The following is a 14,373-nucleotide window of genomic DNA, read 5'->3' on the forward strand; positions in this document are numbered from 1 at the left end:
TTATTTGAAAATAGAGTCTTTACAGATATAATTAATTGATGTAAGATGAAGTCATGTTAGATTAGGGTGAGACCCTAAATCTAGTAACTAGTGTCTTATAAGAAGAGGAAAGGAGACACAGACACACTGGGAAAGAGACTATATAATGAAGGTAGCAAAGACTGAAGTGATGCAACTGTAAACCAAAGAATGCCAAGGGTTTCCAGCATCCACTAGAAACTAGGAAATGTAAGGGAAGGATTTTTTTCCCCAGAGCTTTCAGAAAGTGCATGCCCTCGTGACACATTGATTTCAGACTCCTAGCCTCCAGAAGTATGACAAAATAAATTTCTGTTGTTATAAGCCACTCAGTTTCTGGTATTTTATTACATCAGTGCTAGGAAAATAATACAAATACCAGAAGACAGAAGTCTCAGCACCATGTTTTCTGATGATGTGAGCCTAGACTCGGGTGAGAACAATGAGGATAACACAAGTGGATAGATGTAAAGAATTTATTATTTCCTTCCACAACCATGTACTGAAGTGACTGGCATGATCTAATATATGATTTTAAGAGACTGTTAAAACAAAGGAACAAAGTTGGAGGCAAGGAAGCCAGAGGGAAGACTACACAGCAATGCATTAAAAAGATTATGGTGGATAGATACAGGTGAATAATGATGAAGACGCTGAGAAGGTTGCTCAATTTATAATATACTGGTGTCAAGTCATGGGCATAAGAGAGCCGCAATAATAGAAGTTTAAGTTAAGAGAAAGGAGGTTTGAAATTGAGATTTTAGAGGGGTGAGGCTATTGATGGTGGTTTTGACAATGGGATTAAATGATTGAAGCAAGATGGAAGAAGAAACATTTGAAGTACAGAGGCAAAACAAAATAAGTCAAATTTTTAAAATTTCATTTTACTATGGTAAGAACACTTAACATTCAATCTACGCTCTTAACAAATTTTAGGTGTACATTATAGTATTATTGATGATAGGTACAATGCTGTACAGCAAATCTCTAGAGCTTATTCCTCTTGTGTAATTGAAATTTATGACCATTGATTAGCAATTTCCCATTTTCCCCTCCCTCAGCCCCTGGTAACTACCATTCTACTACTTGATTCTCTGAAGTTGGCTATTTTAAATAGTTTCTGTAAGTGGAATCATGCAGTATTTGTACTTCTGTGATTGGTTTATTTCACTTAGCATAATGTCTTTGAGATTCATCCATATTGTTGATTATTGCAAGATATTTTTCTTTTTTAAGGGTGAATAATATTTCATCGTATTCTTCTACAATAGTCCCTGAATATGGCTGAATAATGTAAGTCATCTCTTCCTCAGCTTCTAAAGGGCAAACACTGTGTCCTAGTCATCTTTGCATTACTCATACTTGTCATAATCCTGTTACTAAAGAAGTTACAAAGTGCTTGCTGTAGGATTAAATTATTAGAATATTATCTATGTCTGATTAAACTGATTTCTAAAAGAGTTTCTACTTCAAGTAATTAATGATGTGCTAGTGTTTTAACACTTGTGGTGTAACTGGAATTAGACAAGATCAATATACTTACATACACACACGCCCCTGCTGGTTGTGCACTTTGGAAGAGCACAATGTAGTTTCCCAAAGTACATAAAGCAGAAAAGGAGGTAGTGTGGCTGTCTGTGACCCAAGGCACAGGGATTCTGCTGTCAGCATGAGCTTTCATGGAAGAAAAAGGGGTTGAAAGCCACTTTCTCCATAAGTAGTATGTTTATGTATTATTCACAGTAGCAAATAATTGCAAAATGTCAACATTTCATCTTCCTCTTAAGAGCTTCTTTAGATTAGTGACCTAATTAACCATTAAGAAGAAAAGGTTTTTTAAGTGTATATATGAAAAGAGAGAGTGTTTCTTAGCAGCAGTTTGTGATCTTAAAATGTCACAGGCAGGCACATCACGGAGGTGCTACCAACCAGCACTTTTCAAAATATGACTCTGTGTCAAAAGCGTGTGCTGTGGATTTGTATTTTTTGTCTTTATTCTGAAATAAGCAATGCAAATATAGATATGGTTCCCTGAGAGATTTCCTTCTCCTTTTGAAAACCCTTCAACATTTTCTCTGACAGCCTAGGAAAGGTTGTTTTTAATCTGTTTAATATGAGGCTGTATTCTCCACAGATAATGACATATTTTCTCTTTCACTTTCTGAGCATATACATAGGAAAAAATACAGAAAATGTCTCTCCTAACGCACACTACATTTACATATATATACACACACCCCCTAAACACAACATATATACGTTCAATGCACACATACAACACACATGCACAGACACACAGCATACACTAATATACAACCCAAATATGCATACATAACACATATAACTATGCTCATAACACACATGCACACATTTATATGCTGTCACATACATACCACATACATACTTATATAACCATAACATCTACATGCACACAGTCAAATGGCATATTTACATATGAATTTTAAAGTTATCTCCTTAAGTCCTGACACACATGTCAAGGTGTGACATCTCCTGGGAGATCTCAGCTGGAAGCATTTCTGGAACAGTCTTTCTCACAGTTGACAGTAACCTGACCTTTTATTCAGACGGCCCATAGGGACCAGGAATGAGCAAGATACATAAAATGGGAAAACACAAACAAACATCTACAACCATGTAGATTTCTTTTAAAAAGGTCCAAGTCAGCTTTAAATCCATTCTACCTGGCTTACATCTCATATTGAGGTAATGAAGTTCTGTTATCAGTAACAAATATGTTTTAACAACCTGCCTCTCTTTTGGAGGTGATGATCAAAGGCAGAGTCTAGATTATACACTATATTATGCAAATCAACATAGATAAAATTACTTTGCACTGTTTTATTACAGCATGAAATTTCTAAAATCTTCTCAAGTAGTTAAACTCCATCTCAAAATGTCCTTCCATTGTTACACACACACACACACACACACACACACACTCTTTATGAATAAACCTTTTAAGAGTGTTTGCTTTTTCTATTTTTGTAACTACTGCCTTTGTAATCACCAAGCATAAATAGTGGGTGCTAATAATTTTTTGATGAATAAATTAATTCAACCTTAAGAATAAGAATTCATAATTAATTAAAGCGTCAAATGGTAACTATAATATGTAATCTATTTAAAAACTACCGAGACCTTACTAGGAGCCAGGCAATATGCAAGACCTTACTAGATGGAAAATGTGAGAAAACCTTGCATTGCAAGAGCCTTCAGACTCTTGGGAAAGACATAATATTTAATGTTAGTGCTAGGATAAGGGAAGGCACAGAATACTGCTAGAAAAACAGAAGGGAAATCTAACCAAACTTTGAGAGTCAGGAAACTCTTTCTCCATCTCAGGTCCTTCCTTACTTTCTGAACATAACTCTATTTCCAGAAGCAGGTACTTGAAGGCCTATAATGTGAGGCAAAGAAAGCCATATTGATGGTGAGGAATCAGAAATACACATTGTGGTATCACAATGTCTGCAAAGGCTTGAACTTCCATTCTAAGCCCATACTTTGTGGCAATTTTTGACAGGAAAAAAAATAAACTGTTTAAGAAGCCATTTCAGATCTCAGTTTGGATGCTGTAACAAGAATTCAGCTGTGAGACCAACTTGACTTTGTTGGGATTAATGACATCCCTCTATTTCTTTGCTGTGCTTGTATGAGTCCATTTTAATGCCTTTCTGGGTTAGGCAAAGGTTATATTGACAGAAGGCAGATCATGGCTTTTTAAAGGATCGAATGAGGGCAAAAGTTATCTACAAATGGGTATGAGGGAATTTGGGGCCATGATAGCAATACAATATATTATGATTGTATGGCTGCAGTTATACATCTTTATGTTGTGTTCAAATCTCACATAACTATATATTTAAAAAGGTAACTTTTTTGTTACCTATTTATTATTTTATTTCAATAGGGTTTGAAGGAACAAGTGATGTTTGGTTAGATGAATAAAATCTTTAGTGGTGATTTCTGAGATTTTGGTGCACCCATCTCCTAAGCAGTGTACGCTGTACCCAATGTGTAGTCTTTTATCCCTCACCCGCTCCCACTTTCCCCCCAAGTCCCTGAAGTCCACTGTATCATTCTTATGTCTTTGCATCTTCATAGCTTAGTTTATACTTATGAATAAGAACATGCGATGTTTGGTTTTTCATTCCTGAGTTACTTCACTTAGAATAATGGTCTGGAGTTCCATTCAGGTGGCTGCAAATGCATTATTTTGTTCCTTTTATGGCTGGGTAGTATTCCCTGGTGTGTGCGTGTGTATATATATACACACCACATTTTCTTTATCCACTCTATCTGACTGATGGGCATTTGGGCTGGTTCCATATTTTTGCAATTCACCAATTGTGCTGCTATAAACATGTGTGTGCAGGTATATTTTTCATATAAACACTTCTTTTCCTCTAGGTAGATATTCCTCTATTTCTATGCCCTGTCTGTGGCCCTGTCTTAGATCTCCAGCTCTCATTGAGGGCTTCAGCTGCTGAGAACATTTTGCATGTGTATGTAAACGTGTATCTGTGTATGTCTCTGCATGTGCATGTGTCCTTGTGTCTAGATGTCTATGTGAGTGTGTATGTGCATATGTATGTGTATAGGTTTATACTAAAGCACTTTGCTCATGACCAACTGGTTCCAGCATGTGCCATGAGTGACGGAGCAATGCTCACTCCAGAAGTCACTGGATTGCTCTGGTTCAGACACTGGCACTTTCAAAGGTTAGATAAACTAGTTTGTGCCAAGCCATCTCTGTGGAAAGGATGATCTCTAGAAACAGCAGAAGGAGAACATGTCTCTATGACATTGAGTACACCAGCAACTAAAGGGAATGAGGTCATGCACTCCACTTCTGAGCTGATGGCCACACCCAACTCTTAGAAAAAATAACTTTTCTCTCCTGCACTCTTAATAGTTTGGCCAATTTTATATGGACTTGTGCTATTCCTTTACTTTTCGGCTTAAGCCTATGTATGACCCCCAAGGCCATGAAAGCCCTTGGCTGAAGGTGGTATTTTCAGGAACTCCACCAGTGAAGCAGAGACTATGTATTGGACAACATTATGTGCTCCTAATGACAGGATCTTATTCAAAAGACAAAGAAATATTGTTAGAAAATTCAGGCATAAGTTTGAGTGACAATAGGGACAAGAGGAAAGTCTCAGCCGCTGGTCTAGTAAGATTATCTATGATAGCTGCTTGTTGCAGGAAGCATCAATTGAGCGAGTTTACATGTTCAGTTCTGATATTTTCTGTAGAAGATGTTATTTTTTTTTTCCTCCGAATTTTAGGTAAGAGACAAAAGACCAGTTGGGACGGCACAGATGTTGTTCTTCCTCTTAGGGTTCCCCATTGGTTGTTTAAATGGAGATGACAGTGGGCCCCTAACCAATGTCATCATTTCATGTTTCTTTGCTCTCAGAGAGGTTTGGTAATCCTTGATTTGGAGGTGGTACTATTTATAGTACTATTCATATCAGGAGTAAGGAGAGTCATAAGATGCTGAGGATTTGGGGGGAAAATGAGCAAACAAAAATGCAAGGAAGAAAGTTCCGACGTACATATTAGAAATTCTCTGGGTTCTGTCTCTTAAAGAAAAAGGAAACTTACCTTTCATAACTTGTAAAAAGAAAAAAATAAAAGAACCAAAGTTCTTGGCCCAGTTGCCTCCTAGCTCTATCATGTAGAGGGCTCTGTTTGAAGTTGTGATAGCCCATGTGTGGAGTAGATAATGTCACTATCCATGAGAAAACAGCAATGGGCTGACTTCACACACGCTTCAGACTCCTGTAACCAGGCAATGTATAAGCAGATCGAGCAAGTAAGAGACTGGTGAATCCCAACAGCAGGGACTGCTTTTCCCCTTTACTGAGTAAAACCAGATGGAATAATCCTCACATAAAAAGCAGCCAGAAATTCTGTACCAATTGCCTGAATCCCAATCAGTTGTTTTTTTTTTTTTCCTCATGGTTATGGTGTACTTCATTCCAATTTCAAATCTAATCTCTTTTGGTTACTGAGCAAAACTAGGTGACTCCTCTGAACTCCTGGTCTGTAGCAAATGAGGGAAGACGTCCTCACTGAAAGCCCATTTTCCGTCCTATCAGCAGTGGTTAAACTGTCTCTTATTACATTCTATTAGTTACTGCAGAATGTATGTCAGTTCCTAGGTTAGTTTCAACAAAACTCGTCTCCCCAGAGATTTTCAAGTATAAATTCCAGCAATCATTAATTCAATTTACAGTTTATGGAAGTGAGACATTTAAAACTATGCTTCTTGTGGTAACAGATTCCCAAAGCAAATTCATTCTTGTAGTAAAATGTATGTCTTTTTGAAATGATTTTGCTTATATTCTTGTTCAAGCAATTTTCCTGCCTCAGCCTCCCTAGTAGCAGGGATTACAGGCATGCACCACCATGCCTGACTAATTTTTATACTATTGGTAGAGACGGGGTTTCACCGTGTTGGCCAAGCTGGTCTCGAACTCCTGACCTCAGGGTGATTCAGCTTCCCAGAGTGCTGGGATTACAGGCATGAGCCACTGCACCCGGCCTGAATTTCATTTTGCAAGGGGTGCATCCCTGTTGATTTGGGCACTGAAGACACTATGTTTTCTGTTCTAGCAAAAACTTTACACCAAATCTGTCTTTTTCTCTTCACCTCCACTGATGACCAATTCAGCCATAATCACTCACTTCTCAGCTGGGCAACTTCAAGACCATTTCAACCAGTCTCCAGGTTTCTAATCTTGGCAAAGTACCAACCATTCACCATAGAAGCAATTCCTTAGAAACATGTAACTTCCCTGCCTGAACCTTACCAATGACTTCTTATTTCCCATGGAATAAAATCCAATGCCGTATTTTGTACACTGCTAGCCTCCCAGGCCTCCTGGTGAATCACACTCTACCTTTTCCATTGTATGTGCTCTTCCTGGTTTTCTCTGCATTTTTCCAACAGGAACTCATTAGTTCCATCTTTAGGCTTTGCACTTGCTATTGCCTTTGCCTGAGCTTAAACTTTCTGGCTCCTCTGTACCATGCAAGCTGGAGGTCAAATGCCCTCTCCTCAGGGAAGCCTTCTCTGATCTCCCATTTGAGAGTAACTTCTCAGCCAAGCCCTGTGACATAACCCTTTGCACTGTCTTTGTAGTACTAAGGGCTATTTGGAATTATGAGTACACAGGCAGTGACACCTAGCCATGGTATTCTCTCTATAGATATTTTAGGAAATTTGAACTGAACTTCTATCATTGGATTATAACTTTATTAGTTATACTATTAATCATTTGATATATTGTCTATATCTAAGGTTCATTCTAGCCACATAATCCCATGGTTGAACATAGAGTTATTTGGAAAGATTTTAAGACACAATGTTTTCCAATAAAAAAATTCTAGTATGCTGTCAAAGCATACGGCTTGCACTAGGCAAAGAATAACATGATTGTGAGCATAGAACAGACCAGGCTCCTAGCAATATGCCATAAAAATTTGCCACTCCACTGATATGTGACCTTTATAGCTTGTAGCTTTTAAAATCATACTTTTACCCAGTGCTGCATGTCATGCTCATTAAAATAACAATTAACCCTATAGACTGCTGAGTGGCATTAGTATCTTTTACAAGAAAAGCACATGATTTCATTTCATGCAAAACAAATATAAAAGGTCATGCGAATAACTCAACTGTTTTCTTTCTATAAGTCACCATATGAGCTGGAAGAAAACCAGCACAACTTAATTCACAGGAACACAAGCCAACAACTTCATAAGGAAGATAGAGGTGAAGGAAATAGAGGCATGCCAATTTTACCTGTAGGGTGACATAGTCAAAGATGCAGAATTGGGTTCCAGCAGCCATGTCTGAGAGAGATGGATGGAAATCCTCATCTGTGCAGGGATGAAAATTCAAACATCCCCAGACTGGATGGATTCATCTTGCTACTTTGTTAAGCAGCCTTGCATCCCTGGGTCATTTGCATTTGCATTAATGACTCTATATTAATGTAATAGCTTTATTACCACACATAACCATTATTTGATCATCCAGTTCACAAATAGGTGTTTCTGTTTCTAATAATAATAAAACTGTTTGAACTTGAAGATGTTGGAGTTAAGCTAACAAGTCCAGCAATAGTTAAGAAAAGACTCATGAATGAGATAAAAGGAAATATTTTATTTATAAATAGTTGAAATAGAACTCCACTGTATACTATCATTTTTATAAAAATGCAAAAACAGAGAGGTAGTTGCATCTTTTAAACCTGACGTTCTTTAAAAATGGGTATACTAAACAGCATGATAAAAACTTAACTATGGTGATATATGTTCAAATTCAGAATTGTTTTCTTTTCCAAGTGGTGAAATTGTGGAAAATATTCTCCAAGACAGATAGAAGATTTCTAATTGACAGATGCCTGTTATTTCCTGTAGCAATTATCTGTTGTGGGAATCTTCAGACAATTTAGCACATAATTAAAATTGTATATAGAACTATATTTGTTTAAGCTCAGTTTTATGGATGGAGTTAAAATATTAATAACATTGTATTGTTGTAAAAACTTTTAAGTTCACATTGTGTAATTTCCCATCTAATATGAAGTCACTGTATGGTATAGATTTAAACTGTGGTTTCTTTTCTGCTGTAATGTTTCTAGTGATGGGGTCATCGTCATCTACCAATTTATGTAATTCTAAGTACTTTAGGGTTTTTGGCATTGAAAATTAAAGTCCAATAGATTTCTGCCACCCACTCTTTCTGCGGTCTCTGAGAGTACTCTACTCCTCTTCCACATACAACTCTCCAACTATTTAAGGACCTGTTTTGCAGTAAGCATGTCAATCATTCCTCATAAGACAGAGTTTCTTGTTTCTTAATTACAAAACTAGTTTCCATTTTCACCTCTTGTCTGAATACAATTTTTAGTGCATTTGATTTGTAACCCAAATGTGGTATCTGGAATTGAGTGAAGTTATTTAACCATAGTCTGTGTCCCTTCTTTTTTAAGATGCCATAATTCTATTAATGTAACCCAAATTTTGTTAGTCTTTCCATAGTTACATACTTTGTCATTGGCTCATATTATTTTGCAGTCAAACTGTCTTTTATTATTTTTCTAATCATAAGCATGTAACTCTTGCAAATCTCCTCACCAGAAGGTGGTGACTGTGCTTAATACAATGCCCAAAGGAGCCAGGATGTGTTTTCCTCATCCCTTCTGCCTAGCATAGCCTCATCTCATTTCCCACACTGTATATCCACTGGACATTTTGCTCCCTAATTGTGTTTGTGCAATTTATTCTTATTTACATACCCAGCATGATTGCCTACAGATTCTATCTGCCTCAGTCTTACTGGACTTTTAAAGCTCATATCAAGTGTTTCCATCCACATCATATTTCTTTTGTTATTTTTGAGACAGAGTCTCACTGTATTGCCCAGGATGGAGTGCAATGGGACTATCTCAGCTCACTGCAACCTCTGTCTCCTGGATTCAAGCGATTCTCCTGCCTCAGCCTCCTGAGTAGCTGGGACTACAGGAGTGCAGCACCATACCTGGCTAATTTTTGTATTTTTAGTGGAGATGGGGTTTCACCATGTTGGCCAGGCTGGCCTCAAACTCCTGACCTCAAGTGATCCGCCCGCGTTAGCCTCCCAAAGTGTTGGGATTACAGGTGTGAGCCACCACACCTGGCCCCATGTCATATTTCTTGGTGAGAATAGTCCATCGTGTTTTATTCTGTCCTCTGAATTTTCATAGCCGAATAATCCATTCGCTTTGAGATTAATCCCACACAGTTTTGTATTGTAATTGAGCTTTTTATAAAAAAATGTATGTTGGCAGCCCAGCTAGGACATAAAGTGTTTGACAAAAGAGATTTTATTCTTTGAATTTTTCTAAACATACCTAATGAAGACTCAGGAAATTCACTCCATGAATACTTTAAAAGTGGTAACAAAAATGAAAAAAAAAATATTGTCTATCACTGTGGCTTGAAGAAAATTAGACTTGGGTTTCCACCTTGAAGGAACCTTGCCATATATTTATGAGACCTTCTCTCATTTCATGATAATTTGATCTTTGCATTAAATGCTGGTCTGCAGAAGGGATTACAGAGAGAGAATAGTTCCAGCACTGTTGCGAATTATCTATTCTGTTCATTATCAAAAATATAATGTTGCTTGTTGGGCATTGTTTAGATTTTTGTCCCTTGGTATATATATGCCATTTGATAGGTTTTAATGTAGGAATATGTTTTGCATAATGTAATTATGTCTTGCATAATTCTGGCTGGATTCTGGGTATTTTCTTTTTTCCTGAAGATTCTAAATCTTTATATATGATCTTCTCTAAACAGCACAAAATATATGTGCATGTGAGTCCCTGTGTGTCCACATATATGACATTTATTGAATGCCTACTGTGCACCACGCACCCTCTGCAGGATTTACTGGGATTGCTTTCACTTTGTAGATTAGGAAAGTGAACCTTGAAGGAGTTAAATAACTTCTTCCATGGTCACACAAATAATATGGGGTGAAGCTGAGATCTGAGGTTCACATCCTTTCTGTCTTACTCGACTTTTTTTTCACTCTGCTACATTGTTGGGACAGTGCTAAGGGAGAGAGAGGAAGTTACAAAGTTAGTTTATTATTAATAAAAATAATTGAATTTTAAGTGTGTATTTTTAGACCCAGGTTCTAATTTTTAGAAACCCTGAGGAATCAAAGGTGATTCCAACACAGTCCTTGTACCTTGTAGGCACTAGATGTTAGTTGAGTGTCTTAGTCATGCAGGCTCTCTAAGCATGGGTTTACAAACTACTTCATGGGAATGTTTATGACCAGGTAATGAAATTCTTCCTTACATTACTGGTTGTGATACTTGCAAACCTCAAATGCACTTGAATGGATTCAGAAATTGTAGGAGTTAGGATCCCATGTGGTATTCTAGTTAGGAAGGAAGCAGTAGAATTTTCAGCACACATTTATAGTGTCTTTTCCTGTGCCTCATCGACCTTTCTTTCAAAGTAGGCAAGAGCATGCATTAACCCAAGCTGGACTTTAAAACCTCCTGAGAAACAGCCACACACTGGCACTGGATTGGCCAGGACTCTACTTAAATTACACCTATTGAATGATGGAAGAGTAGAAAATATTCTCCAGTCTCTTTTTTTTATATAGTGATTTGAGGTGACAATGTTTTATTTTGATTTATTTGAATTTCAACGTTTTAACTACTTAAGACCAAAATAGCCAAATATTTTTATTGCCTTTGCTTTTGAGGATGGCTTTTTTGAAAACCTGTCTTTGATGCAGGGCTGGTTTCCCTCTCCCTATGGGTAGGGTTTTAACACCACAGTTTTCTACAGCCACTCTGAAGGGAACCAATAAATCTCAGCAAGTTCACAAGGTTTCACATTCTATTAGAGAAAGAGAACAAAGGAACAACAGAATTAGAGACAAATGATTTGACCGAGTGCCACGAAGAAGGTTCACTAGAAACTAAAGACAAACCTATGAAACATTCACCTGAAAAATGTTTGCATTTTTATAGAAAGGTCTGTTCTGGATGCAGTGACTGATGTGTGGGGGGTCACAATGACATCAGTGAAATGGCATCCTTTGTTCCCTGAAGCTGCCACACAAACAACCTGAATTTTAAGTCTCTTTCATTTTGAAACTCATTTTCCCTTTTTCTATGAACAGTCATCAGGAGGCTTAATTAATGAATTAGTAGTTGTAGAAATCTTTGATATTCCAAGATGAAAGATTTTGCATAAGAGTAAAGCATCAGCACCAGCAGTAAAATGTCCTCTTGATGACAGAATGCGTAAAGTGCTAGGCTGGAATACATTTGACAACTGCAATTAAAGGGGTTTGATCCTGTTTTCTTGCTCTGTTTTTATCATGTATATTATAGGCTAAGAGGAAAGGTAAATTCTTATTGGCCAGAAATTGTGGATAACCACACATTCCCCAGCGGTTAAAGCAGGTGGAAAGTTTATGGGCAGCCTCTTTCTAGGGCAATAAAAGCTTCTTTTATTTCAAATTCTCTTTTTACACCAGTTGTTATTACTCTGAAAAGCTCCTGGCATTTGGAAGGCAATAAGCAGGGCATAAAATCCATTCTTTCCTGAACAGGTCCCATTCCTAGGACCACTTTTAAACTGACTAGTTTACAGCAAAGAAACAGACAGCCAGGTCTCCTGAAAAAGCTCTCAGGAAAAGCAGTGGACTGGAGACCTGCTGACTACCTGAGTACAGTACATGGGTGATAGATGAGTTACCAATAGCATCGATAGCGATTTTCTTACCCTACTGAAATTCTCTTGATCTGAAAAATTAAGTTGACAGAATTCATGCTGTTGTGGACAGAGGAAATTACTTCTAAGTCCCCATATTCTGCAGAATACCTTTCTTGATTTAGGATTTCTTTTGACAAAATCCAAGTTCTAGCTCCTTCTCTAGTTAGGGTATTGATGGAAGTAAATACAGAGTTGGATTAATATTCAGTGCCTTTCCAGGGCAATAGTTTCAGTGTTTCATCTAATAAAATGATAGCCTATGTGATATTATTTTAGTGTAATAATCAAGTCAAATCATGTCTCATTGCATATCCAGGTATCTGTGTCAACACCTCTGCATGCCCTCCCTAAAGTCAGTCTCCGTCTTCTTTTCTAAGAGGGAATGGTTACTCTCATCTCTAAGGGAGGCTGAGCCAATGAAACTGATCTCATTTGTTTGGGCCTAACATGGAATGAAATTCCGGCCCATGAAATATGTATGAAAGTCCACTGCTAAGTTTCTAAAGAGAATTTTATGTTGGTTAACAATAAGCTTAAGACAGGTCCACATCTTGCAGTAAGCAGCCAGACCAATTTCAGAACCACAATGGAAAATTTCTGAGAATAAAGGCAACTCTGAGGTGAGAAATAACTTGGAAACTGGGTGTGAATTTGGACTGATTGCTAGATTGTGCCATAAATTGGTTCCTGTTCACCTTTTCTGAATGATAATGGTACAAAAGTACTTACTGAACACAGTTGCAGAATTACAATTACTAAAAAAAGTATCTTTTTTTCAATTTAGTAACCACTTTAGTAGAGAAAATTATATTAAATTTGTGAAATGACTTGCTCCAGCTGGCAGGATATTAGCCCCACTTTCTTCTATAGGTTTTTTGCACAAGACTGATAAAATTTACCTGCCATTTTTGTTTTTAAGTATGGTTGGGCAGCTTCCAACTCCCTTCTTCTGAGCAGAGAAAGTGAAAAGCATGTTTTTGAACACAGGAGGTTAACCTGCTATAAAAGATGGATCGGGGGAAGGATTTAGGGCAAGAAGTATTTGTATCTTCAAGAGAGCTATAAATTATTTTTCAAAAGAGCATTAATGAAGGAGTTGTCAAAAGACACAATTGATAGAGCCACATAGGGAGCAGGGCATGTGGCCAAGGATATGGTCAAGGTACTATTGATGGGGAACAGAAAGAATCTCTGCACCTGCTCTAGAGCTGGTGGTTGGCCCAAGACCATGGTTTCCCAGTGTAGTTTTTTGTTTTTTGTTTTTTTTTGAGATGGAGTCTCACCCTTGTCACCCAGCCTGGAGTGCAATGCGCTCTTCATAACTAATTCAAAACAAATTAGCTCTTCATAAGCAAAGGGATATAGTGACAGCAGTTTCATTATTAGCATTGAATACACACTACATCAATGACCATGTGGTTACATGACTTAATAAACTTAAATTTTGGATAGTATCTCAAAGTAATGTATCACCTAGGAAGGCTTGTAGTTAATCTCTACTGTTGTCAATTGGAGACAGATAAAGACCAGGGCCCCTAATTCAGTGCCCTATTGATGAGATGGATATAGCTCTCTAAATTTCTCCAAGGACTGCATTTTGAAGGTATCTACCTACTGGAACCCCACCTCATTTCACCTCCCCATATGAGATAATCAGAAACAGACCATTCGTACGTGACAGCTAAAATGTGGTGTGTTTGAATGTCCTCAGGTGTATGGTCAGTTTGAAGAAAAGAAGAAAGAGATAATTTGGGAAATACAGCCACACAAATGAATAAACAAGGAAATTGTTTCTACTTATAAGGTTGAATATAAAGCAAAATGGTAATTCTCATAATTTATTATGCTTGTCAATTTGATAAATTTTCAAGGAGGATATTTATTTATTTTAAACAAAGCCTTTGGTCAATAAGTTTATTTATCTACTAGTTTATTAGCATTTATATCAAAATTCTGAATTAGAACACTGTTTTTTATTGTATATTTTGCGGTCTACAATATTACCTAGGATATCTTATATTT

General features: G+C 37.2%; 1 long non-coding RNA gene across 1 annotated transcript in view; it reads left to right on the plus strand.

The window, feature by feature from the left end:
- LOC117063962 overlaps positions 1–1,324 on the plus strand; it is a 61,827-nt gene extending 60,503 nt beyond the window's left edge. Inside the window, exon 3 of the long non-coding RNA XR_004429185.1 lies at positions 1,255–1,324. This is a non-coding gene — a long non-coding RNA (uncharacterized LOC117063962). The remainder of the gene's footprint in view (positions 1–1,254) is intronic.
- The last annotated feature ends 13,049 nt before the right edge of the window (positions 1,325–14,373 follow it).

Source organism: Trachypithecus francoisi, unplaced genomic scaffold (assembly GCF_009764315.1).
Source record: "Trachypithecus francoisi isolate TF-2019V2 unplaced genomic scaffold, Tfra_2.0 Lachesis_group19, whole genome shotgun sequence".
Classification (NCBI taxonomy): domain Eukaryota; kingdom Metazoa; phylum Chordata; class Mammalia; order Primates; family Cercopithecidae; genus Trachypithecus; species Trachypithecus francoisi.